Source organism: Psammomys obesus, unplaced genomic scaffold, assembly GCF_907164565.1.
Source record: "Psammomys obesus unplaced genomic scaffold, mPsaObe1.curated_primary_1811, whole genome shotgun sequence".
Classification (NCBI taxonomy): Eukaryota; Metazoa; Chordata; class Mammalia; order Rodentia; family Muridae; genus Psammomys; species Psammomys obesus.
Genome location: NW_026587216.1, coordinates 20479842 through 20505084, shown reverse-complemented (window position 1 = coordinate 20505084; position 25243 = coordinate 20479842).

Below are 25243 nucleotides of genomic sequence, written 5' to 3'. Positions count from 1 at the left end.
CTATTAAGTCATCTTTTTGATATTTCCTTTTATATGTTAATTCTCTTACAATGTGTGTTATTATTATACTTTCATCACCAGGGGCTCATCCTGCTGACAACCTTCTATTTTTTCCTGTCTACTAGGCATGCCAGTATTCAACTCAGCCCCTACAATTCTTGCCTTTCTTCTCTTTCTGCACTTTGCTCCCATTACTGTTGCTTGAGAAAATCTTTTTTTGTTGTTGTGATATTAACTTAAAATGATTATTTAAATAATTAGTTACACAATTAACAATAAGGAACTCTTATGTTTTTAAACTCTCAGTTTAGGCTTTTAGACAAGTTACAACAATACATTCAATTCAGCCTTTGGAAATACATTGAAGCCTAGCTAAAGAATTTCTCCTTTTACTACTGAACTCTAACAACAGTCAAAACCTCTTACCTGAAACAGCTTAAAATTTGCCCCTACATCAACATTAGAAAGCACATGTTAAAAAACAGCAAAGGGCCTTAAGTTTAAGCGTGTTAAACAATAGAGTAGTTGACCACATCACTTTTCATAAATTGTTGGGGTGTTTTGTTGTTGTTGTTCTTACAAAAAATAACTTGAGAAGGTTCCTGCAGGTTTATAGAAGAAATGAGAACCTCACCGGCATACAAGAGAGTTCCAGCTCTGTTCCTACTTGATGTGCACTGTTTGAGGGTTTAAGAAACTCAGGAAAAGCAGGACACAACAGATCTTGCATGAATTATATGTGAATGCCTACATAGGCAAATAATTATGTCCTGTACTACTATTTTTTTTAATTCATATACTGTTCTTTATTTTCCTAAAAAAAAAAAAAGTCTTCCCTTAACAATAATAACAAAAAATACTAAATAGAATATAGTTTACAAAAAATGGTTTAATCAGTGATCCAGGCTCTTTCTTCTTGTTTGTTTGTTTGTTTATAAAATTTATTACAGTTTATTCACTTTGTATCCTGGCTGTTGTCCCTCACCCCTTGCCTCTACCAATTCCTTCATCTCTTCCCAGTCCCTCCCTTCCTCCCTCCCTCCCTCTTCTCTTCCTATGCCCATCCCCTAGTCCACTGATAGGGGAGGTCCTCCTCTCCTTCTATCTGACCATAGCCTACTCAGGTCTCATCAGGACTGGTGATATTGTCTCCCTCTGTGGCTTGTAAATGATGTACCTCCCAAAGGAAGGTGATCAGAGAGCCAAGCCAGCCACTTAGTTCATGCCAGAGACAATCTCTGCTCCACTTACTGGGGAACCCACTTGGAGACTGAGTCTATGAACTACACCTGAGCAGAGGTCTTAGGTCCTCTCCATGATAGTCCTTAGTTGGGGCATCGGTCTCTTCAGGTCCACCAGAGCACAGTTTTGGAGGCTCTGTTAGTCTCCTTTTGGAGCGCCTGTCTGCTCCAGATCATTCTATCTCCCCCTTGTTCCATAAAATTCCACATATTCTACTCAAAGTTTGGCTAACAGTCTTAGCCTCTGCTTTGATACCTCAATCAGTGGAGTCTTTCAGAGGCTCTATGTGGTAGGCTCCTGTCCTGTTCCCTGTCTTTTGCTGTTTCCAAAGTCTATTGCATTTGCGCTTCTGAATGAGGATTGAGCATCTTCCCTAGGATATTCCTTGTTGTTTAGCTTCTTTAGGATGATAGATTTTAGTATGTTTATCTTATATTATAGGTCTAATAACCACTTATGAGTGGGTGTATACCATGTGTGCCTTTCTGCTTCTGGGATACCTCACTCAGGATGATCTTTTCTAGATCCCAATCTGACAAGAGAGCTAATATCTAGAATATATAAAGAACTTAAGAAGTTAAATACCAACAAACCAAGTAATCCAATTTAAAAATGGGGTTCAGAGCTAAACAGGGAATTCTCAATAGAGGAATATCAAATGGCAGAGAAACACTTAAAAAAATGTTCAGCATCCTTAGTCATCAAGGAAATGAAAATCAAAACGACCCTGAGATTTCACCTTATACCTCTCAGAATGACTAAGATCAAAAACTCAAGTGACAACACATGCTGGGGAGTATGTGGAGAAAGGGAAATCCTCCTCCATTGCTGGTGGGAATATAAACTTGTACAGCAACTTTGGAAATCAATCTGGTGCTTTCCCAGAAAATTAGGAATAGTGCCAACTCAAGATCCAGCTGTACCACTCATAGGCATATATCCAAAGTATGTTCAAGTATACAACAAGGACATTTGCTCAACCAAGTTCACAGCAGCTTTATTCATAATAGCCAGCATCTGGAAACAAACCAGATATCCCTCAACTGAGGAATGGATACAGAAAATGTGGTACATTTGCACAATGGAATACTACTCAGCTATTAAAAACAAGGGACTTATGAAACCTGCACGACTATTAATGACCAAGAATGAAATGCTGACAAGTGTACATGGAAAGTTTGCCTTATCTGCAGCCATCTGCCACACTTCTTAGGAAACAGAAGTTCAAATAGCATCTTTAAATGCCAAGAGTAAAGCATTTTTCTGATACCAGCACTCAGTCTTCTTGCGGGAAGAAACAGATATCATCCAACAAATGACTTTAGTAATTATCTGAGTGAGAAAATGAAGCAACTTATTTAGAGATGTAAAGCCATGGGGTTTGAGTAATTTCTAAGACACATTAGAAATCAGATTGTTACTGAAAAGAGAACAAGGAGAGTTACTCATATACTTCGCATATATCACACAGCTCGTTTGTCCACTGACTTCATAAATTCAGTTTTCTCTCACAGTTCTAGAGTTCCCCGTATTTGTTCCTTAGTCATGCTGTGAATTTCTTTTTCCAGATCTCTTTGTTATTAATAATGTCCCAATAATTGACCCTAATAGCTGCATGGTTGCTTTCAAAAATTATTTTGCTTTTAACATCTTAAAATATCTTTCAAAAATTCTATTTTTTTATGCAACACTTTGTTTATTTTTTTTAAGTGGTACATTTTTTTTCTTTATTAATTACACTTTATTAATTACTTTATTCACTTTGTATCCCCCCTGTGTTTCCCTCCCTTCTCCAGTCCCAATCCCTCCCTTCCTCCACCCTCTGCAATCATGCCCCTCCCCAAGTCCACTGATAGGGGAGGTCTTCTTTTCCTTCCTTCTGATCCTAGTCAATTAGGTCTCATCAAGAGTGGCTGCATTGTCTTCTTCTGTGGCCTGGTAATGCAGCTTCCCCCTCAGGGGGAGGTGATCAAAGAGCAGGCCAAAGAATTCATGTCAGAGACAGTCCCTGTTCCTATTACTATGGAACCCATTTGGATACTGAACTGCCATGGGCTACATCTGTGCAGGGGTCTTAGGTTATCTCCATGCATAGACCTTGGTTGGAGTATCAGTCTCAGGAAAGACCCTGTGCTCAGATTTTTTGGTTCTGTTGCTCTCCTTGTGGAGTTCCTGTTCTCTCCAGGCCTTATTGTTTCCCACTTCTTACATAACATTCCCTGTACTCTGCCCAAAGTTTGCCCATAAGTCTCAGCATCTGCTTTGATAGTCTGCAGGGCAAAGCTTTTCAGAGGTCCTCTGTGTCCGGCTCCTGACTTGTTCCCTCTTTTCTCCTTCTTCTGATGTCCTTCCTCTTTGCCTTTCTGGATAGGAATTGAGAATTTTAGCAAGAGTCCTCCCTCTTGATTAGTTTCTTTAGGTGTACAGATTTTAGTAGGTTTATCCTATATTATATATCTATATGAGTGAGTATATACCATGTGTGTCTTTCTGCTTCTGGGATAGCTCACTCAGGATGATCTTTTCCAGATCCCACAACAGCACAGGCTCTAAGAGCAACAATCAATAAATGGGACCTCATGAAACTGAAAAGCTTCTGTAAAGCAAAGGACACTCTCCTCAGAACAAAACAACAGCCTACAGATTGGGAAAAGATCTTCACCAACCCTATATCTGACAAAGGGCTAATATCAAGTATATATAAAGAACTAAAGAAGTTATACAGCAAAAAATCAAGTAGTCCAATTAAAAAATGGGGTATAGAGCTAAACAGAGAATTCTCTGCAGAGGAATATCGAATGACAGAGAAACACTTAAAGAAATGCTCAACCTCATTAACCATCAGGGAAATGCAAATCAAAACAACCCTAAGATTTCACCTTACACCCAACAGAATTGCTAAGATGAAAAACTCAAGAGACAACACATGCTGGAGAGGTTGTGGAGAAAGGGGAACCCTCCTCCACTGTTGTTGGGAATGTAAACTTGTACAACCACTCTGGAAAGCAATCTGGCGCTTTCTCAGACAACTAGGAATAGCGCTTCCTCAAGATCCAGCTATACCACTAGTAGACATATATCCAAAAGATTCTCAAGTACATTCTCAAGTACAATAAGGACATTTCCTCAACCATGTTTGTAACAGCTTTATTTGTAATAGCCAGAAGCTGGAAACAGCCCAGATGCCCCTCAGTGGTGGAATGGATGCACAAATTGTGGTACATTTACACAATGGGTTATTATTCTGCAATGAAAAAAACAAGGAAATCATGAAATTTGCAGGTAAATGGTGTGATCTGCAAAATTTATATTTTAAAGACACTTATGATAAATACCATGAAAACAAAACAAAAACCCTACAAAATGGTCTACATGGGAAGTCAAAAAGATCCATGTATGGTGAACCTCATTCTGAAAAATAAACCAAAATTGTTATTCAGGAATTTTATCTTTTGATTAATGATATGACCTACAGTTGATCAAGGTACAGAGACATACTGCAAATATGTAGTCTTAACAGAAACATATATTGCACCGCTATAAACACACACACACATATATGCACACACAAGCACACTTGTACATATACACAAGGCTCAAGGATCATTTCAGAAGAGAAGGTGGGAAAGTGTAAAATCCTGAGGCAAATGATGACTCTAACATTCAAAAGGGCAACCCTCACTGCATTTAGAGATTTGGATGCTCATAAAAATACCTTCTCAGACATACTCAGCAAGAATGTTTATCAGCTCCTGGCATCCAATTGTGAACTCAGTCAAGTCAGCTCATAAGGTTGGCCAAGGACAAGTACTACAGCCTTCCAAGAGATAAAGTTTTGTTTTGTTCTGTTTTGAGAGTGATAAAGGAATTGAGCAAGAGAAACAGTATCTCACATATTTAAATTCTAAATTGCTGCTAAAATAAAAGAATATAAATATGAATAACAAAACATGTCAATTATATGTATATGTATCATATATATGATATATGATATATCATATATATATGATATATATATTTATATATATACATACATGCATACAAAAATATAAAAAGGATAAAAAAAACCAAAAGAAAGAATAAAGATTTGCTTGAGCTGGTTGTGTTCATGCACAACTTCAGTCCTCACACTCAAGAAGCAGAGTTAAGAGTATCTTGAGTGTTAGAGACCAGACAGGTCTACACAGTAAGAACCTGTATCAGTATATGGAAATAAGATAAATGAGGTGAGAATAAGAAAAATCCAGACCTCAAAATCCCAAAGTCTGAAGTTGGTAGTACATATCTGTTATATCAGTAGTTAGAAGACAGAATAAGGATAGTTTAAGACAATACCAAGTTATATAGTGAATTGCAGGACTACTTGAGTTATGTATGGAGATTATGGCTCAGGAGAGCAGTATAAATAGATACTAACCACCTCATTACACAAAGAATTTGCAGTTGACATGACTACAATATAAAGTCAAAAAAATATTTGGGACAGAGGAGGTGCTTCGCATAATGGTGACTATTTTGAATTTCTTTGCTCTGATGATGTATTCGATGTGCACAAGGCAGCACCAAAAATTAGAGGCAGACATTTGAAACTCTACAACACCACCAAATATGTCAGCATTTAGGTCATTAAGCCTCACCATTAAAGCAGATAAAATTACTAATTCTGCAAAAGAATTCTATCGTACTGATCAGGATTAATTGGAGTAGCTTTGTATATATACTTTCATGTTGCTGATAATATCATTGCACCCTAAACAGAGCAGAGACATAGTTGCACCAAAATGTTAGAATGAAAGTATTTATAGTATCAATTAAACCCATTTTTATCATATGACTTTTTCATCTTGCCTCTAATGAGCATTTAAATATGTGATAAATGGTTGCTTTATTATAGTAGGACATTATAAAGCAATTGTTATTAATTGTACTTTATAAAATAATGATTCACCATTCATAATTAGCATTTCACAATAATTTTAAAAATAGGCTAATTATAAATGAATCGATATGATACATAACATATTCTTTGTAACTTAATATATCCACTTAAATGAATATGTGTGGGAAAAGCTTCACAACGTATTCAAAGCCATTTTTTTTTTAATAAAACTGTATTGGGGAAAATCGAAGCGATTATTTCTTTGTCTAAATGTGGACATTCGGTTACACATTAAGGACATATCCAGAATATTTGATATAATGGTACCTCTTATGTGGGTTCTGGGCAGCCAAACCCATTTCCTACAGCTGCTGCACCAAATCTTAGTCCTTTATTCAGCATCTCTTCAGTTCAGCCAAATCTCAGTCTTGACACTTGTTTCATTATAGACGTTAAGCTCAACAAGACTAAAGGCAAATTAACTCTATCTCTTCCTTTCCTTCAAACCATGAAAAGAATTTTACTAGCGTTATCTCTTTAAATGCTTAATCTACGGGATTTTCTAAATTTGAGATGTGTCACTCTGAAGAGGTTTAATATATATATATGTATGTATTATTATTTATTATTAATAAAATTAATATTATTTTATCTAAACATATAAAATATTAGTGTTGCAATGAGATGGCTCCTATAAAGATGATCAGGAAAAAGGTACAACTTGTGTTGTCTTAAACAACTGGATTTACTACATTTCTTTTTCATTCACTTTTTATTTATATATTAACTTTTTATCTATCTTTATTTCTATATTCACTTTTTATTTCTATACTCACTTTACATTCCTATTTTAGCAGGAATGGGATGCCTGATTCAAATCTTAAAGAAAAATTAAGAATTAATAGGTGAATGGAATATAATTGATAGGCCAATGAGTTGATGTACTCATCTTAAAAAAAAAAAAAAGATCCAAATTAAGTGTCTGTGTGCACAGAGAAATGTGCATTTTTTTTTCTATGTGACATAAGGAAAGAGAAGAACAGAATGCAGTTGGAAAGGAAGACAGAATCAGAGGGCCCTGAAAGGTTTGCAGTCCTCTGTAACAACAGAATGCTGCTTTAGATGACTTCATTATAAGTTATAGAGTAGTAAGGCAAGTTTATGAATGTATAATCAAACTTATAATTAAAGGCACTATAGGAAATAGAGAAAGAAAATCTTGTGTCAAGAAATTTATGCTATTATAAATTGATTTTAATTAATATAATTGTATACATTTGCTTATATAAATATGCAGCTCAAAATCAAGAATTGAAGGAGTAGAATATTTGTTAATGAATAGCTATTACACTAAGTCTGAAATGATACAAGGAATTATCTAAAAGCCTTCTGATATAAAGATTACTAAGATCTTCACTGAAGAGATAAAAGAAAGAATATTGCAGGGGAAAGAATAAAATGTCAAATGCATAGACTATTGTTTTTGAGACAATGGAAAAGTTTGCAATATGGAAAGACAGCCAGCAGACATGTGCCTGCCCTATGTGTGTGTGTGTGTGTGTGTGTGTGTGTGTGTGTGTGTGTGTGTGTGTTTCCAGGAATAGTACTACATGTTTTCATCAAGAGAAACCCAAATGTCATCATTTCTGTCAGAAAGCTATTCTTTCTCAAGGTCTCATGCAAACAACATTAGCAATGACATTGGTTAGCAGTGCTTCTCATGAAAGAATGAATGGCAAATGAGAGAGATGGGAAACGATGAGACTGTAAATAGCCCTAAAGGAACCATGAGATCACACTTATGAATTTGACCACACGGTATGCGTAAGGTATTATGGGAGGTAGGCCTAGAGTAATGCTCAACAACAAAAGTTCTCTTTAAGTTCCCTTTGACTCCAAACTGAATTTTTCTGCTCTGGCCAAACTGTCTACAGACAAAGCTGGAGACAAGACAAAGGCCTGTGTCACTGCCTGAGATTACTCACTGTGATATGCTCTTCTCTACTTAGGGTGCGAGTATGTATCAGGACCAAAGGCAGAATGTAAGAATTTTCCTAAACCTCTGATTGAAAGGATCAAGAATTGTTTTTTTTTTGTTTTGTTTTGTTTTGTTTTGTTTTGTTCCAATTTTTTCCTATAGTCTTTATTCTCTTAGCATGTTGCTATTTCAGTACAATGTTCATCGGAAAATTGATATCAGATATAAACAGTGCTATGCTACGAAAAGTTCTATCAGTAAAAGATGCCATTTAACATTTATGACTTATAAAAAACAGTTTATATGGAGGAGGAGAGTCAGAAAGGAGAATGCAGTAATTCTGTCACACCGACATCAGTGAAAACAGCTTTCTGCTCAGATCAATGCATTAACAAGTTAGCCTTAATACATGACAAGCAAGGTGGATCCAAGATGGTGGTGCCGAGCTGACACTGTGTCTAAGGAGCAGGACAGCAGTGACTGCACAGTACCAACAGACATAACTCCAGGCCCTAAAACACCAGCAATTGTGTTTCCTAGGTGTGAGGATACCTCACAGAGTAGGAAGCAATCAGGTCCATTCTCAGGTCACCCAGCCAAACCACGGAAGAGTTCCCAGGTCCCAGCAGTCACTTGCTCTCCAGCCCAAACCCATACACCTGTGTGCTCTGATCAATTTCCCAGACAAAACTGTGGGACCCAGGGCACCAGAGACTGACATTCCCTGTCAGGAGGAAATTCCACAGTGAAGCAAACATTAGGTCTGACTTCAGGAAACTCAGGCAAAACCCCCTCTCCCCAAAAACAGTCTCAGGAAAAGTTCCTGGGCTCCTGCAGGGACACAGTCCCCAGTGCAGAGCCACTTGCCTGTCCCTCTTGCTCTACTCCATAAGTGTGTGAGTTTATTTCTGGGTTTTCTTTTCGGTTCTATTGTCCAACATTCTGTTTCTATGCCAGTACCATGCAGTTTTTATTACTGTTGCTATATAGTACAGCTTAAGATCAGGGATGGAGATACCTCCAGAAGATCTTTTAGTGTAGAGGACCGTTTTAGCAATTCTGGGTTCTTGTTATTCCATGGCTAATGTCCAGTATATATAAAGAACTAAAGAACCTGAAAAGCAGCAAACCAAGTAATCCAATTAAAAAATGGGAACAGAGCTAAACAGAATTTTCTGTAGAAGAATATAGAATGGCAGAGAAACATTTAAAGAAATGCTCAAAGTCATTAGCCATCAGGGAAATGCAAATCAAAACAACCCTGAGATTTTACCTTACACCCATCAGAAAGGCCAAGATGAAAAACTTGAGTGACAACAGATGCTGTAGAGGTTGTGGAGAAAGGGGAACCCTCCTCCACTGCTGGTGGGAATGTAAATTTGTACAACCACTCTGGAAATCAATCTGGTGCTTTCTCAGACTACTAGGAATAGCGCTTCCTCAAGATCCAGCCATACCACTCCTAAGCATATACCCAAAAGAGGCTCAAGTACATGATAAGGACATTGGTTCAACCATGTTTGTAGCAGCTTTATTTCTAATAGCCAGAAGCTGGAAATAGCCCAGATGCCCCTCAACTGAAGAATGGATGCAGAAATTGGGGTACATCTACACAATGGAATATTACTCAGCAATGAAAAATAAGGAAATTATGAAATTTGCAGGTAAATGGTGGGACCTGGAAAGGATCATTCTGAGTGAGCTGTCCCAGAAGCAAAAAGACACACAAGGTGTATACTCACTTATATAGACATGTAATATAGGATAAACCTACTAAAATCTATACATCTAAAGAAACTAATCAAGAGAGAGGACCCTTGAGTAAAATGCTCAATCCCCATCCCAAAAGGCAAAGAGGAAGGACATCAGAAGAAGAAGAAAACAGAAAACAAGCTAGAAACCCACCAAGGGCCTCTGAAAGGCTCTGCTCTGCAGACTATCAAAGCAGATGCTGAGACTTGTGGGCAACTTTTGGGCAGAGTGCATGGAATTTTATGTAAGAAATGGCAAACAGTAAGACCTGGAGAGGACAGGAGCCCCACAAGGAGAGCAACAGAACCAAAATATCTGAGCACAGGAGTCTTTCCTGAGACTGATACTCCAACCAAGGACTATGCATGGAGATAACCTAAGACCCCTGCACAGATGTAGCCCATGGCAGTTCAATATCCAAGTGGGTTCCGTTGTAATGAACTGATTTGCCTGCTCTTTAATTACCTCCCCCTGAGGGGGAAGCAGCATTACCAGGCCACAGAAGAAGACAATGCAGCCACTCCTGATGAGACCTAATTGACTAGGATCAGAAGGAAGGAAAGGAAGACCTCCCCTATCAGTGGACTTGTGGAGAGGCATGCATGCAGTGGATGGAGGAAGGGAGGGATTGGGATGGGAGTAGGGAGAGAACTACAGGGGGGATACAAAGTGAATAAAGTGTAATCAATAAAGAATTAAAAAAAACTGGAAAAAGAAACATAGAGTTAGAGGTAGGTGGATCTCTGTGAGTTCTAATCCAGCCTGGTCTACAAAGTGAGAAAGAGAAACCCTGTCTCAACGCTCCACCCCCAAAAAAATAGAATGAAAAAGAAACTGAAATTGAAAAAAATAAAAATAATACTTTCCATATGTTTTGTGAATTAATTAATGTACTCTATTCAGTATGTCATTATTTACCTGAGTTCCAAAAATACGAATTTTATACTTTTTAAATGTTTAGCAATATGCTTCTATATAGATCTAATAGTTTTGGAAGATTGACAATTTTTACTTGAAAATTACCTTTAGAATAATCATATAAATGTTTACTAATTAGTATGTGAAGGTAACTAAGATGAAAGTAACTTATAGCTAGATATAAGAGCAATAGTCTTTGATGATTGCACTGTTCTTAACTTAATACAAAGATAGTATAAGAAAAGCCATGATAGATTTTATTTTTTTCTCTTTGAGCAGTGGTTCTCAAACTTCCTAATGCTTTGACACTTTAATACAGTTCCCCATGTGGTAATAAGCCCAACCACAAAATTATTTCATTGTTACTCCAGAACTATATTTTTCTATCTTATGTATTGCAATGTCAATATCTGACATACAGGATATCTGATAAAAGGGTCATTAAACCCCCAAAAGGGTTGTGGCCCACAGGATGCTAACTTCTGTGTCTGAGGATTGTATGACTAATGAGTATTTGAAAAAATTATGGATGGCTATTGAAATACTAAGGGAGTCCTTAGTTAAACACGATCATGTTTGCATCATTTTTAATTAGATCCTAGTCCTGCTATTAGATAAGTTGATGAACTTTACCCCTCACGTAACTCTCACGACTGAGATTATTTGGTGTACTGTATTAGATAGATCTTACACCTTACCCTAAAGTAGTGTTGTTACTTAAAGTTGTCAAAACAAATAGAATTCTCAATAATAGCATAGTCTGTTATTGTTACTTGTTTATTTATTTATTTATTTATTGGTTGTTTGGCACAGAGTTTTAACTCTGTGTTTCTCAGTCTAGCCTGCCTTTGTCTCCTGCATTACTACTGCCCAACTAAAATCCTTTTCAAAAATCTAAGTTTAATCATAGACAAATAAAATATAGGAAAGAACGTTTTAAAAACATATTAAATGCAAAATTAAAGAGAGATAATTTTATGTGAACTCTATAACTTGAAGATTTAGATATTTTTCATCATCGAAACAGCTTGTCAAATTGGATAGCTACATGGAAAAGAATGCAAAGATACTCATACCTATTACCCAGGACAAAACTCAACTCCAAATGGATCAAAAGATGTTGACATAATCCAGATATCCTGACTATGATAAAAGAGAAAGTCTTGAACTTATTGGCACAGGAAAAGACTTTCTGAATAAGAGACCCAAAACAATGACACTAAGATCAAGAATTAGTAAGCAAAACCTCAAATTTGCTCAAGTACACAATAAGGACATTTGCTCAACCATGTTTGTAGCAGCTTTATTTGTAATAGCCAGAACCTGGAAACAACCCAGATGTCCATCAGTGGAGGAATGGTATTTTTACACAATGGAATACTACTCAGCAATCAAAAAGGAGGAAATCATGAAATTTGCAGGGAAATGGTGGGATCTAGAAAAGATCATTCTGAGTGAAGTATCCCAGAAGGAGAAAGACAAACATGGAATATACTCGCTTATATAGACCTAATAGATATGATAAACATAATGAAATCTATACACCTAAAGAAGATAATCAAGAAAGCGACACGGGGTATGATAATCAATCCTCATTTAGGGATATGCATTGAACGTATGACAGGAGTCTACCGCAGAAGGCATCTGAAAGACTCTACCTAGCAGTATTTCAAAGTAGATACTAAGACTCATAACCACACCCTCGGCAGATTGCAGGGAATCATATGAAAGAAGGGGAGTTTGATTTGGAAAGGATAGGAGCTCCACAAGGACCAAACATATCTGGGCACAGGGTCTTTTCTGAGATGGACACTCAACCAAAGACCATGAGAGGATAAAACCTAGAACCTCTGCTCGGATGTGACCCTTGATAGCTCAGTAATCAATTGGTTTCCCATAGTAAGAGGAACAAGGACTATTTCTAACAGGAACTCAATGACTGGCTCTTTGACCTCCCCACCTCCCAAGGGAGGAGCAGTACTGTTAGGCCACAGAGGAGGACTTTGCAGCTAGTCCTGAAAATACCAGACAAAACGGAGTCATATGAAAGGGGAGGAGGTCCTCCCCTATCAGTGGACTTGGAAAGGGGCAGGGAGGAGATGAGGGAGGGAGGGTGGGACTGGGGAGGGGATGAGGGATACAGAATTAACAAAATGTAACTAATGAGAAAAATAAAATTAAAAAAAATAAATAAAGTAAGTTTACAAGCATATAACATGATTTTTACTGCCTTGTAATCTGAATACTATAAATAACAAATATATTTATACAATGGTGAAACTCAATTGAAAATAAACTCTTGTGACCAAGTTAAAAAAGAAAAAAAGAATTAGTAAGCGAAACCTCATGAAACTGAAAAGCTTCTGTATGGCAAAGGAAACAATAATTTGCACAAAGTGGCAGGCTACGAAGAGGAGAAAAACTTTACCAAGTAGACATCTGATAAAGGGTTAATATCTAAACAATGTGAAGATTAATATCAACATAATGTGTGGCTGTATGTCTCTGGATTTGTTCCCATCTTCTGCAGGAAGAAGCCTCTTGGATGATAGTTGAATATCTATTTTGGTCCTCCCTTCCACTAGGGGATATTGTGTGTTAAGTTTCCTTTTTGGTAGCCTGGAAAGTACTTTACTATATGAAAGACACTAGAACAAAGGAGTAAATTTTCTATGAAGGCAACAGTTAGATATCTTCATGTTCTAACTGATACAGATTTGCCCAAGTTTCTCAATCTCAAATTGAAATTACCTGAGCTTTTACTGTTTTGAGCTTCTACCATTAACTTTGTTTTAGTGTTTTTTGTTGAAATACAACAAGCGCGATAACTGCTCTTCGAACAGAATTTAATCAAATTAGAAATAAATTACAATAAGGAAACTTTAAAGGTTCATTAGATCTTAAAATATATGAGACTATCAATACAGAAGCTAATTTTATGTAAATGAGTTTGAGCACTAATGTTCAAGGAATTTGCTCTAACTTCTTTTACTACTGTAATATCTCAGTTGGTTGATAATAATGAATATAAATACTGAAAGCATTCCAATACGGGAAGGACATATTCTATGAGACATAAATTACATGTTTCCATTATAATATTGTGCTATAAATTACATTAACACTTGTTTTTAAAGTTGTTTTTCTAAACCATACAATGATTCCATGAATACTTAGTGTATGTTTATTTGAAATTTTATATTTTTATTTTATTATTTTTGAGATTATAATTTAATGATTTTTCTCTACTGTATAGAAAGCATTTACTTAGCTATTGAAAATTTAACAGTGAAAGAAAGAGACTGTTTTCTCGCTCTTATTGAACTGATCACCTACACACGTTCTACATAAGCTGTAACTGAAGTGATCATTTATTTTATTCTCATTACACAAAATGTACATCGATAGATAGATAGATAGATAGATAGATAGATAGATAGATAGATAGATATCTCCTGTCTCTTGAAAACATATAGTGTATAGAAGGATAAATCATGTTTACACAAAACTTAACTGACCATGTAAATTAGTATTATATGTGGAATGCTGTTGTGGTCACAGAGGTGCAATTTGAAACATGTGTCCTTCTGAAGAAAGGACAGGTTAACCCAGGCTACAGTTGTCAGCGTGTTGCATGATTTAATGGGACTGTGGAAAAGCAGGTTGTGCTGGAGCATTCTCCTCTTGAAATGCTCTGTGATTACTTGAGGCCAAGAGAAGCCTAGCTTCCACAGAAACTAAGTATGGTTGTCTCATGCTCTAAGAGTATCGTGTGTTTCTGCCAGTGGCAAATAGTTTAATTCTAGGGACTCTAGACTCTGGAGAGGGTATAAATTGGAGAGCCCTGAGAGGACCTATTGAGGCTGCTGTTAGTGGTCCTTGTTGCTGCTTTTCCTTTTGCCTGATCTGGAGTATTAAATTGCTGGTTTGATGATTTGCTGGAAATATTCTGACAATGAAGACTGGACTTGTGCCTAGGAAAGCAACACCTCAGATCACGAAGAAATAGTTCAAAGAGTTCCAGGTCCTTTTTCCCCTCTAATCTTCTTTCACTCCTAGCTAGGGCTCTACGGTAGTGGGGACTATGGTAGAAGTGTGTTAGATATGTAAACCCAAGAAAATAGCTAAAATTACATGCTCACACCCACCCTTCACTTCTACAGATGGTAAACCTCATCTATCAAACAGCTCAGAATCCAGCATGTTTCCAGTTAAGTGAATTTACAAAGTTTGGTAGCGCAAGTGGTCCCAGAAAGTAGGTAAAAGTACGATTTTCCTCATCTATATTAACTGGCATGGAACTCCCCAGAGCTTCATTCAGGGAAATAGAGCTAGTATCTGATATTTGATGAGGATGCAATTTAGAATGTGCAGAAACAATAAATTTAAATTGATTACTCTGAAGATACATGCCACTTGTTGATTTTTAAGACAGTAGATTACTTTGATTGAGTTCAGGACCTCAGTGGATAAAAGGATGTGATTTTTGTTACTGAAATTGAAGATAGGGAAGCATAAAGTCTTGATAATTAGCAGAAAACTGATAACCAAATGTGAATTATTTTGTTCCCATTGGTCAGAAACAAACAGAACTCTGGTATTGGCCCACATAAGTAGAGGCCCATGAAGATTTTGACCCCACGTGTTGTTTCTTCTAGATAGGATTTTTCTGTGTGACAGCCCTGACTGTCCTGGAAATAGCTTTGTAGACCAGGGTGGCCTCGAACTCACAGAGATCCACCTGCCTCTTCCTCCTGAGTGATGGGATTAAAGGTATGAACAACCAAGGTGTGGCTTCTACCCCACAGATTTTTATGGAATGACATATCCTACCATGTTAAGAGTTAATATTTCAAAGTAATTTGAATAATATAGAAGGATCTTGTTGGATGATGCAAGAGCTGTGTTCATTTCTCCTCCACCAATTATACCTACAACTAACGTAAAGTTATGTCATGGCTTAGCTGGGGACCTACTGAGTCTGAAAAGAAGAAACAAAAAGTGAAAGTGATAAGAGTTAGTCAATATACACCAAAAAGAAACACAAATTAATGATACTAGGTTCTCAGAATGTTTGAGTGATAGTATTGGAGCATAAGATTGAATTGACGATGTATGTATTCATTTGGCAACACTGAGGTGTAGATTTAAATTATATATAAATAGTGATGAAGAGATTCAAAGGAATCTTTCTTTCTATCCCCAGGATCACAAAAGCAGGAACTGAAATGGCCATAGGAGATAGAATCGTAGAATTTCTGACAAGACTGTGGACAATAGGAGTGTATTCAAAGTCATGTTCGTGCTGGTTCACAGAAACTAGTCCAAAGAGGTCTAAGTCTTCTTTCCCCTGTAACCTTCCTTCTCTCATACCTAAGGAAGAGACTATGTTGGAATAAGTGCTGGAAGGATGGTAGATATAAGAACCCAATAAAATAGCTAAAAAAAATGTATTCCCTCTCACACAATAGATACCAGAAAAGGAAAAGAGATATACCATTATCAAAGGCTGCATTAGGGAGAGGGATACTAGCAAGAACATACTAGTTTAGTGAGAGCTCCTTCTTTGTGGAGTACAAAGAGTAATAGTGATTCACCATGACAACAAGCAGAAACAAGAAGCATCCCTGGTAATAAAGCACTAATATATATATATATATATATATATATATATATATATATATATATATAAGCTGCAATACCAAAGTGATAGGAAAAGGTCCCTGATCTACATTAATAAGACACAGGTTCTTTATGAGCATGCCACAAGGGACTATTTAGTTTAGATTATAAGGAATAATAACAACTAGATGGCAGAATATGGGGACCTGCTCTCAGCCTAACTACTTTTGCTCACAGTTTCATGATGCAGACATGCTTTCAGATTCAGATCTAATGTCTAAGACAGGATCACTTCCACAACTTTGTAACAATTTACAGACCTGATTCTTCTAGCCCTCCCCTTCCCCCTCACATACGTACATCTATGGCTGTTTACTCTGAAACTGTATAGTGGATAGAAGGAAGTGCCTAACCACTTTGATTCATTTAAGAACCGAATGGATACTGGTCATGAAACAGCAGATTTTAAATAATTGGGGTTTTTTTTGTTTGTTTGTTTTTTGTTATTAACCCATAACCAACATCCTTCAGTCTATGGTTTTGTAGACTTCTAATTATGAGCAAGAGGCCCATCTGCTGTGACCTTCCAGCCTGAACTTTCTCTTTGCTAGCTAGCTCCTTATAAATTGGGTTACAGAATTTGTATATCCATGACCTTCCCACTTAAAGACAACATGCTTTGGTTATTTTTATGTTCAGGTATAGAAGAAAAATGAGACTTTGTCAGGTTAATAATTGCTTATGAGATAACATAGGGTTTGCCAATTTACTCAACAATAAATCCATGTCTGGAAAAATTTCAAGGATCTGATGTTCTTCCACACAGATTTATTTCAGCTCTTCTGAAAGGTTTTTCTCCTGGACCTTCCTATGTCTCTTATGTGAACTCCATAATACCAATCATTCTAACATTTTGTGATTTTAAATCTTCACTGAATTTTGAATTACCTGAGAGCTGTATTTCTGAGTGTGTGTGTGTCACAGATTTTTATTTTTATTTATTTATTTTTTTGAGCTGAGTATGTGACCTATTACAACTCACTAGCCTACTCCTATTTTCAGGAGTATATTTCTCTGCTTTATTAACTTACCATTGTTTCAATACTTTGTCCATATATCCTTGAGACAATTATTTGTCCTGGTGTACAAGAATCTCTGAACATGTTCTCTGTATTCTGATCCATATAATGTCAGCAGTACCTTCTTGGAGTTGAGAAACAAGTATGAAAGGAGCTAAAGCATTATCTCTTCTGCCTGTGGTTTTTCAAGATGTGAAGATGTGAGGAGCACAAGGCTATTGATCTTGAAACCATAAATTCCACCATCATTTCATTGTTGTGAAATCTGCCAAAATGAATACTTCTATGTTTTAGTTGCTTTTGGTTAGATATTGGTCACGGCAGTGAGAAAAATCAATGAAACAGCCTGTGAATCTGTTTATTGTCAACAAAGTCAGGATTGGTACATTAAGCTGCCTTATTATTGAAAACATTCTGGTTCATGTTTCAGGTAACAAATGCCAAAATCTGTTAGAGCTATTTTTAATTCACTATTCTATCGCATTACAGTTTTGAAAAAAAAAAAAAATGTGATGGCCTTTCTGCTCAAATGCAGAGACGTTCTATTACTAGGGACGCCAGGAAACACACAGCTCTGAGATGGTTCTGTGTTCCAATGGAAAGGTACCTGGAACCACAAGAACCCAAGAACCACGCAGGTCAGAGTATACAAAGTTTACAAAGGAAGTCCTGCTTCCGTTTTAAGTTCTCCCTGCTGCTTGAGGGCCATGAGTGTCCAGCAATTTGTGTGTACGGTGAAGTGTACTATAGCGCAGACATACGCATTCTGTGGCATATGCATAGAGATCATAACATGACCTGTTGGCATCGATGACTTCTCTCCTTCCACATTATTTTGAGGCAGATTTTTCTTGTTTGGCCATTACACAGTGTACAGCCAATTCTCCTGATTCTCACCTATGTCTTGCTATAGGAGTGGTCACTTTGCATCATCACATTCTTTATACTTAGTTTCCAGAAACTGAACTCAGTAGTAAACTACGGCGAGTTTACTACAGCAGATTTTACCAGATGAGCCAACTGCACAGCCTTATGCTGTAACCTTTAACAGACAACCTGTGTTTAATCAGTTCTTATCAATAAATCCCATATAGTTCCTCTTTATGTCATAAAGTTTCTCTCTGTTTAGTTTAAGGTTGACTGTTGGCTTGCTGTATATTGTCTCTACTAAGTTTAAGTATGTGCCTTGTATCCCTGATCTCTCCAACACTTTAAAAATGAATGGGTGTTGGATTTTTTCAAATGCTTTTTCAGCATCTAAGGAGAAGATCATGTGTTTTTTTTCTCACTCAGTTTGTTTATATGGTGGATTACATTGATGGATTTCTGTATGTTGAACAACCCCTGCATGCCTGGGATGAAGCTTACCTGGTCAAATTGGATGTCTTTTGTGCTTTCTTGGATATGGTTTGCAAGTATTTTATTGAGTATCACTGTTCATAAGAAAGATATGTCTGAAGTTCTCTTTTTTTTGTTGGGGCTTTGTGTGGTGTAGGTATCAAGGTGACCATGGCTTCATAGAATGAGTTTTGTAATGATCCTTCTGTTTCTATTTTTGGGGAATAGTTAGAAGCAAATTGGTGTCAGCGTCAGCTCTTCTTTGTAGGTCTGGTAGAATTCTGAGATGAAACATTCTGGTCTTGGGTTTTTTTTTTTTTTTTTTGGAAGGGAGACTTTTGATGACAGCTTCTATTTCCTTAGGGGATATAGGACTATTCAATCTATTTTCCTGATCTTGATTTAACTTTGGTAAATGGAGTCTATCAAGAAAATAGTGCATTTTATTTAGATTTTCAAATTTTGTGGCATATAGACTTTTGTAGTAAGACCTAATGATTTTTTAGATTTTCTCAGTGTCTGTTGTTATATCCTCCTTTTCATTTCTGATTTTGCTGATTTGGATATTTTCTCTCTGCCTTTTAGTTAGTTTGGCTAAGAATTTGTCTATTTTGTTGATTTTCTCAAAGAATCCGCTTTTGGTCTCATTGATTCTTTGAATTGTTTTCTTTGTTTCTAATTCATTGATTTCAGTTCTGAGTTTGATTATTTCTAATCCTTTACTCCTCTTAGGTGTGTCTGCTTCTTTTTTTTTTCCCTAGGGTTTTTAGGTGTGCCATTAAGTTGCTTATATGAGATGTCTCAAACTTCTTTTTAGAGGCACTTAGTGCTATGAATTTTCCTCTTAGCACTGCTTTCATTGTGTCCCATAATTTTCTTTTACTGTGGGGTTGATGGTGTTACTGTGTTTCTATGCTTCTTTTAATTTTTTGTTGTGAAGTTATCTACATCCTGTGTTTTGTTTGGTGTAGTTGATTTCATTGGATTAAAGTTTTTCTTCTAGTATCTTTTGTCGGGCTGGTTTGCTTTGTATATATTGTTTAAGTTTAGTTTTTTCGTGGAATATTTTTTTCTCCATCTATGTTGATTGAAAACTTTGTTGTATAATAGTCTGGTTTGGCTTCTGTTTTCTTTTAGAGTCTGCATGATATTTTCACTTGGTCTTCTGACTTTCATAGTTTCTGTTGAGAATTCTTTCGTGATCCTCATAGGTCTACCTATATTTGTTTCTTGGTCTTTTTCCCTTGCTGCTTTTAATATTTTTTCTTTGTTCTGTAGATTTAGTATTTTGAATATTATGTGACATGCGGTGTTTCTTTTTTGGCCTAGTATATTTGGTGTTTTGTAGGCCCCTTATATCTTTATGGATATCTCTTTCTTTAAGTTGGGAAAATTTTCTTCTGTGTATGATTTTCTTGAAAATATTTTCTGGACCTTGGAGCCTGGAGTTTTTGTTATTGTTGTCTGTTTCTATTATTCTTAGATTTCTTTTTTTTTTTTTTCATTGCAGCCTTGATTTCTTGAATGTTTTGTGTTTGGAACTTCTCTGATTTTACTTTTTCTTTGAGAGATGTATCAATTTCTGCTACTATTCTTCAACGCCTAAGATTCTCTCTTCCAACTCTTGTAGTCTGTTGGTGATGCTTTACTTTGTGGTTCCTGATTTTTTCTCTAAGTTCTCCAGCTCCAGGGTTTTCTCTGTGTTTTCTTTATTGATTCTAATTATGTTTTCATGTCTTTCCCCATTTCCTTCATCTGTTTGAATACGGATTCCTGTCTTTCCATTATGGCCTCTATTTTTTCTGTTCATTTACTCTCTATATGCCACTAATTGTGCCTCTAGTTGTGCCTGCATTTGTTTGGCTGTATTTTCCTGTATTTCTTTGAGAGCTTTGTTCGTTTCCTCTATATGTGCCTCTAATAACTAGATAAGAATAGACTTGAGATCATTTTCCTGTGTTTCCAACAAATTAGCATATCCATTGATTTTTGATGTTGCTGGTGAAGCCATGATGTCCTGAATTTTATTGGATATGTTCTTACACTGACCTCTAGCCATCTGCATATCTGTAACCTTTTCTGTTTGTTCCTGGAGTCTGTACTTCAGAATGGGTCTGTATGTCTCTGGCGTCTGTAGTATTCTTCAGGAAGATGAAAGAGGTCTACTGGTTTGAGAGTCGGTGTTGCTATTTCAGCTGTACCTAAGGGAGGAAGGTGGCAGGCATGTGTGCAAGCACAGGCATTTGCGTGGAAGTTTTCCTTGAGGTAGAAGGTTCTAAAGTGTGTAGATGCTTGGAAGGGTGGAGTATAAACACAGGAGGGGTGCTGGTGTTGTTCCTTGGTGCAATGCACAGGTTCCCTGAATACCTCAGTGGCTTAAGGCTTGTTGTAGTAGTCTTCCTGGTATTCAGATCAGTCTGGGCTCCAGGAACTGTTTTCCTGGACTTCACTGGCAGACCCACTGAACAGGAGCTTCACTGTTGAGAACTGTGTCCCGTGGATCCCTGTGTTGCCCAGTGTGTGGGTGTGGGTTAGAGAGATCTGATGCCTGGATATCTGGCAGCTAACATAGAGGAACCCTGGATCTGGGGCTCTGAATGCTCTCACTTGAAGGCACGCTCAGTTGCTCACAGGCCTAATTGAAAACCACAGGGTTTCCCACTGTTCTCTAACTCTCAGATTTGGGCCCACAATGGCAAATGAGAATGTAGAAAATCTGTCAGCTCAGTGGTGTCCACTATTTGGCTACTGGGCAGGGAGGCCAGTACTTGCATCAGCCACCTCTGCTGTCTCAGTAACCAAGCAAGAAGACTCCAGCTTGGGCTAGCAGCAGCAGCCATTCCAGTTGAAGACCTGGGAGGCCCATACAGCTGCCCACAATTCTGAGTAGCCCTTACTGCTGCTGTCTCTGCTGTCTCAGTCACAGAGCACAGAGTATCATGCTAGGGGCAACTACTGTTACTGTCTTCTCAGCTGAGCAGGGAGGCCCATGCTGGGGGCAAGGTGAAGTTCAGGGAGGGTTGAATATTTGCCACTCTCAGTCCCAGGAGACATCCATAGGTGACCTGGATCCAAACTGTTCCAGCTCATGAGTTGTCCCCTCTTGCCCAGGAAACCTCAGTGTGGATGTTCTGACCTCAGCTGCCTCTCCACTCACCAATTTCAAATCCTATTCCCCTCAGGTATGGTTTGCTGCCATCTTGAGTCCCCTCCCCCTGCACTTTATTGCCTTTAATGAAACTATTTTCTAGGTTTGTAAAGGACAGACTCTATTTTCCTTGAAAACTGCTTCAAGGCTGTGTCATGCTCCATTATCCCCTAATCACAAAACTGTCTCCTAAGAAAGCTCAAACTGAATTGTATTTCTTTATGAGCTTCTTTCTCTTCCAGCCTACCTCCAGGAATAATTAATAGCAGGTAGTTATTCTTACAACAAATACTCAAATAAGTAAATAAGAAATTGAGTCAAAGACAGACAAATTATATATATGTTAACTTATGGAGAATGCTTTAGTTAGATATAGACAGAACAGAATCACAATTGTTGACTCCTGAGAGGAGCTGATACATTCATACTTACCATCTAGAAATAATATTATTAGAAAAGAGCCTTGAGATCGTAATTGGACTGTGAGTAAGTAGGACATTAGAAAACAAAGCATGCATTAAATCAGAGACAATGTATATTGGGCATTAAAGACAAAAAGAAAATACTTCCCTTTAGAACTCACAGAAAAATACCATTAATAGTAATATCTTGGTATTGTACAAGGATCTAGAAAAAGTACAATTATCTCTAGTAAAAATAAGAATTTCTATGTGAGAATACCCTAAAAAAAATCTGCTAGAGCCTGCTGGCAGAGTCTAACAGTTTCTGAGTGGGGAGTAAGGACTGAAATACTTAAAGCACGTCACACTACACACAAGATCGGCTTGAGAAGGCTGTCGGTAAAACTGCAGGTGAGAGTTTATTCCACAATTTCCTTTTTATAGGCAAAGCAAAAACAAGTCACATCTATACAAGAAAGAAGTTCCTGGAGATGCCAAAATTGTTTTCTAAAACCACTTCCCTGCAGCAGATATGGTCCAAGGTCACACAAACAAGTTTTAAGGAACTTGATGAAGCTTCCTCTTTTCTCTGTCTCAAGGTGAAGGCCAGAGTGAAAACATGTTCTTCACTGCCTTGTTAAGCAGCTTGACAAACAAGCAGCTCTCCACACAGATCTTAGTTTTACTCTCTATTTTCAAGTGACTTCATGGGAAAACAAAGAAAACACTGTTAATTACTGGTGAAGATAATATTCATGGATTTGTTTCTAGGTTAGGAACACTGACATATAGAGGTAAGTATTTAATACTGAGTGGAACTAAAAAGAGAGAGGCAAATATCTTGTCAATTTTTTTAAAAGACTGTATACTTTTGATAGGGATACCAGTTCAAACACAACTTTGTTCTGCAGTGTCCAAATAATGGTTGCATATTGTTGATTATCAAAATTTATGTAATTTAGTTCATGTTCTCTCTTTAATTTCAACAAGGTATTGCATACATAAGTGTTTTAGTTGGGGAATCCTCTGAGGTCAACAAATTAATACAACTGTTTCAATTGCACTTGTAATATCTACATGGTAAGTTCCTATTAGTAAGGACAGTACATACTTCAGCTGCATAGATAATTCAATCTCAGATAAACTTGGAATTGGACTTCCTGTTGTTTAGCTTTCATCATAATCCTTGAAGGTACTTTCAGGCACCTTAATCTTACCCAGAACTGAACCCTGTGTGTAATAACCAATCTACCGGTTAAAGCTGAGTATTGGTACAATGGTGGCAGAATCGTTATTAGGTCACTAAACACTTTCTGGTGGAATTTCCGGATGATCCACAAGAGCGAATTCATATTTGGTTAGGTCAGTCTGGTCAACAATTGCTTGGGAAGGTCAGAAATAGCACAACAACTTTAGAACTCATTGAATGCAGCCAACCTGTTATCACAACCATGATGGGTGTACCTTGGATAGGCAGAGTTCTGAGGACAATGTGCTGTTATGCAGCATCCATCCACTTGTTGTCTTCTGGGTCACCATGTCCCTCAGAACCCATGAGTCGTATCATAACTCTAAGAGAACAGATGCTCCCTGGGCAGTTTCAGTGGTACTTCAATGATAGTACTAGCTTTTTCTTAAGCCTTGCTGCTGGGGCAGAAAGGACGTGGAGGTGTAGATGTAGTAATGACCAACAACTTAGGAAAATTTAGATAATGTGGATTGTTAGGAAAGTTAGCGGCTTTGACATAGCAAATGTTAAGGAACAATCTGCAACTCAGAAAGGCACACTTTCAATAGTTGAGCTATAGGCTTTTTGAGGTCAGGGAACAAGAACAATAAAGCCTGACTAGCACTGGCTGACATTTTTCTTTTTACTTTTTAATTTATTTTTTTTTATTAATTACAATTCATTCATTTTGTATCCCAGCTGTAGCCCCCTCCCTCATTCCCTCCAAATCTCTCCCTTCTTCCCTGTTCTCCTTCCATACCCCACCCACCAGTCCACTGATAGGAGAGGTCCTCCTCCTCTTCCATCTGACCCTAGCCTATCAGGTCTCATCAGGACTATCTGCATTGTCTTCCTTTGTGGCCTGGTAAGGCTGCTCTCTCCTCAGGGGAAGGAAATTAAAGAGCCAGCCACTGAGTTCATGTCAGAGACAGTCCCTGTTCCCATGACTATGGAACCCACTTGGAGACTGAGCTGCCATGGGCTACATCTGTGCAGGGGTTCTAGTTTATCTACATGCATGGTCCATGGTTGGAGTATAAGTCTCAGGAAAGACCCCTGGGCCTAGATTTTTTTTATTCCGATGCTGTCCTTGTGGAACTCCTGTCCCCTCCAGGGCTTTCATTTCCCCCTACTTTCATGAGATTCTCTGTACTCTGCCCAAAGTTTGTCTATGATTCTTAGCATCTGTTTTAATACCTTCTGGGTAGAGTCTTTTCTTGCTAAAGCTGGGCTGGTGTTCAAGATGGTAATGAATTTATTTTACCCATTTTTGCCATCAGATTCCTGATATGATTTAATTAAAAACAGTATTAATATATAGCTGTATATGCTGGGGATTTAAAGTAGAAGTGGCTGATTGTTTTTTATATAAAAGTTTAGATGTGTGATTATTTTAAAATTTTTATAAGATTGCTTTTTAATATTAAATAATAAAATAATCAATTATTTCTTTGTAATTGCAAATTTCAGCCTGTCAGTAAGAGAAATGGACCCGATAAAAAATTACTTTGCTTGGTTATACTTTATTAATCTATAACAAGTTGCTTAGTTACAAATGTATGTGGGTTCATGGAAATAATTTGTTTTTTTCTCATTTATTTTTCACACCAACAAAAATAAATTATCACGTGAGGGTATTGAGGGACTTTTTTCCCCTC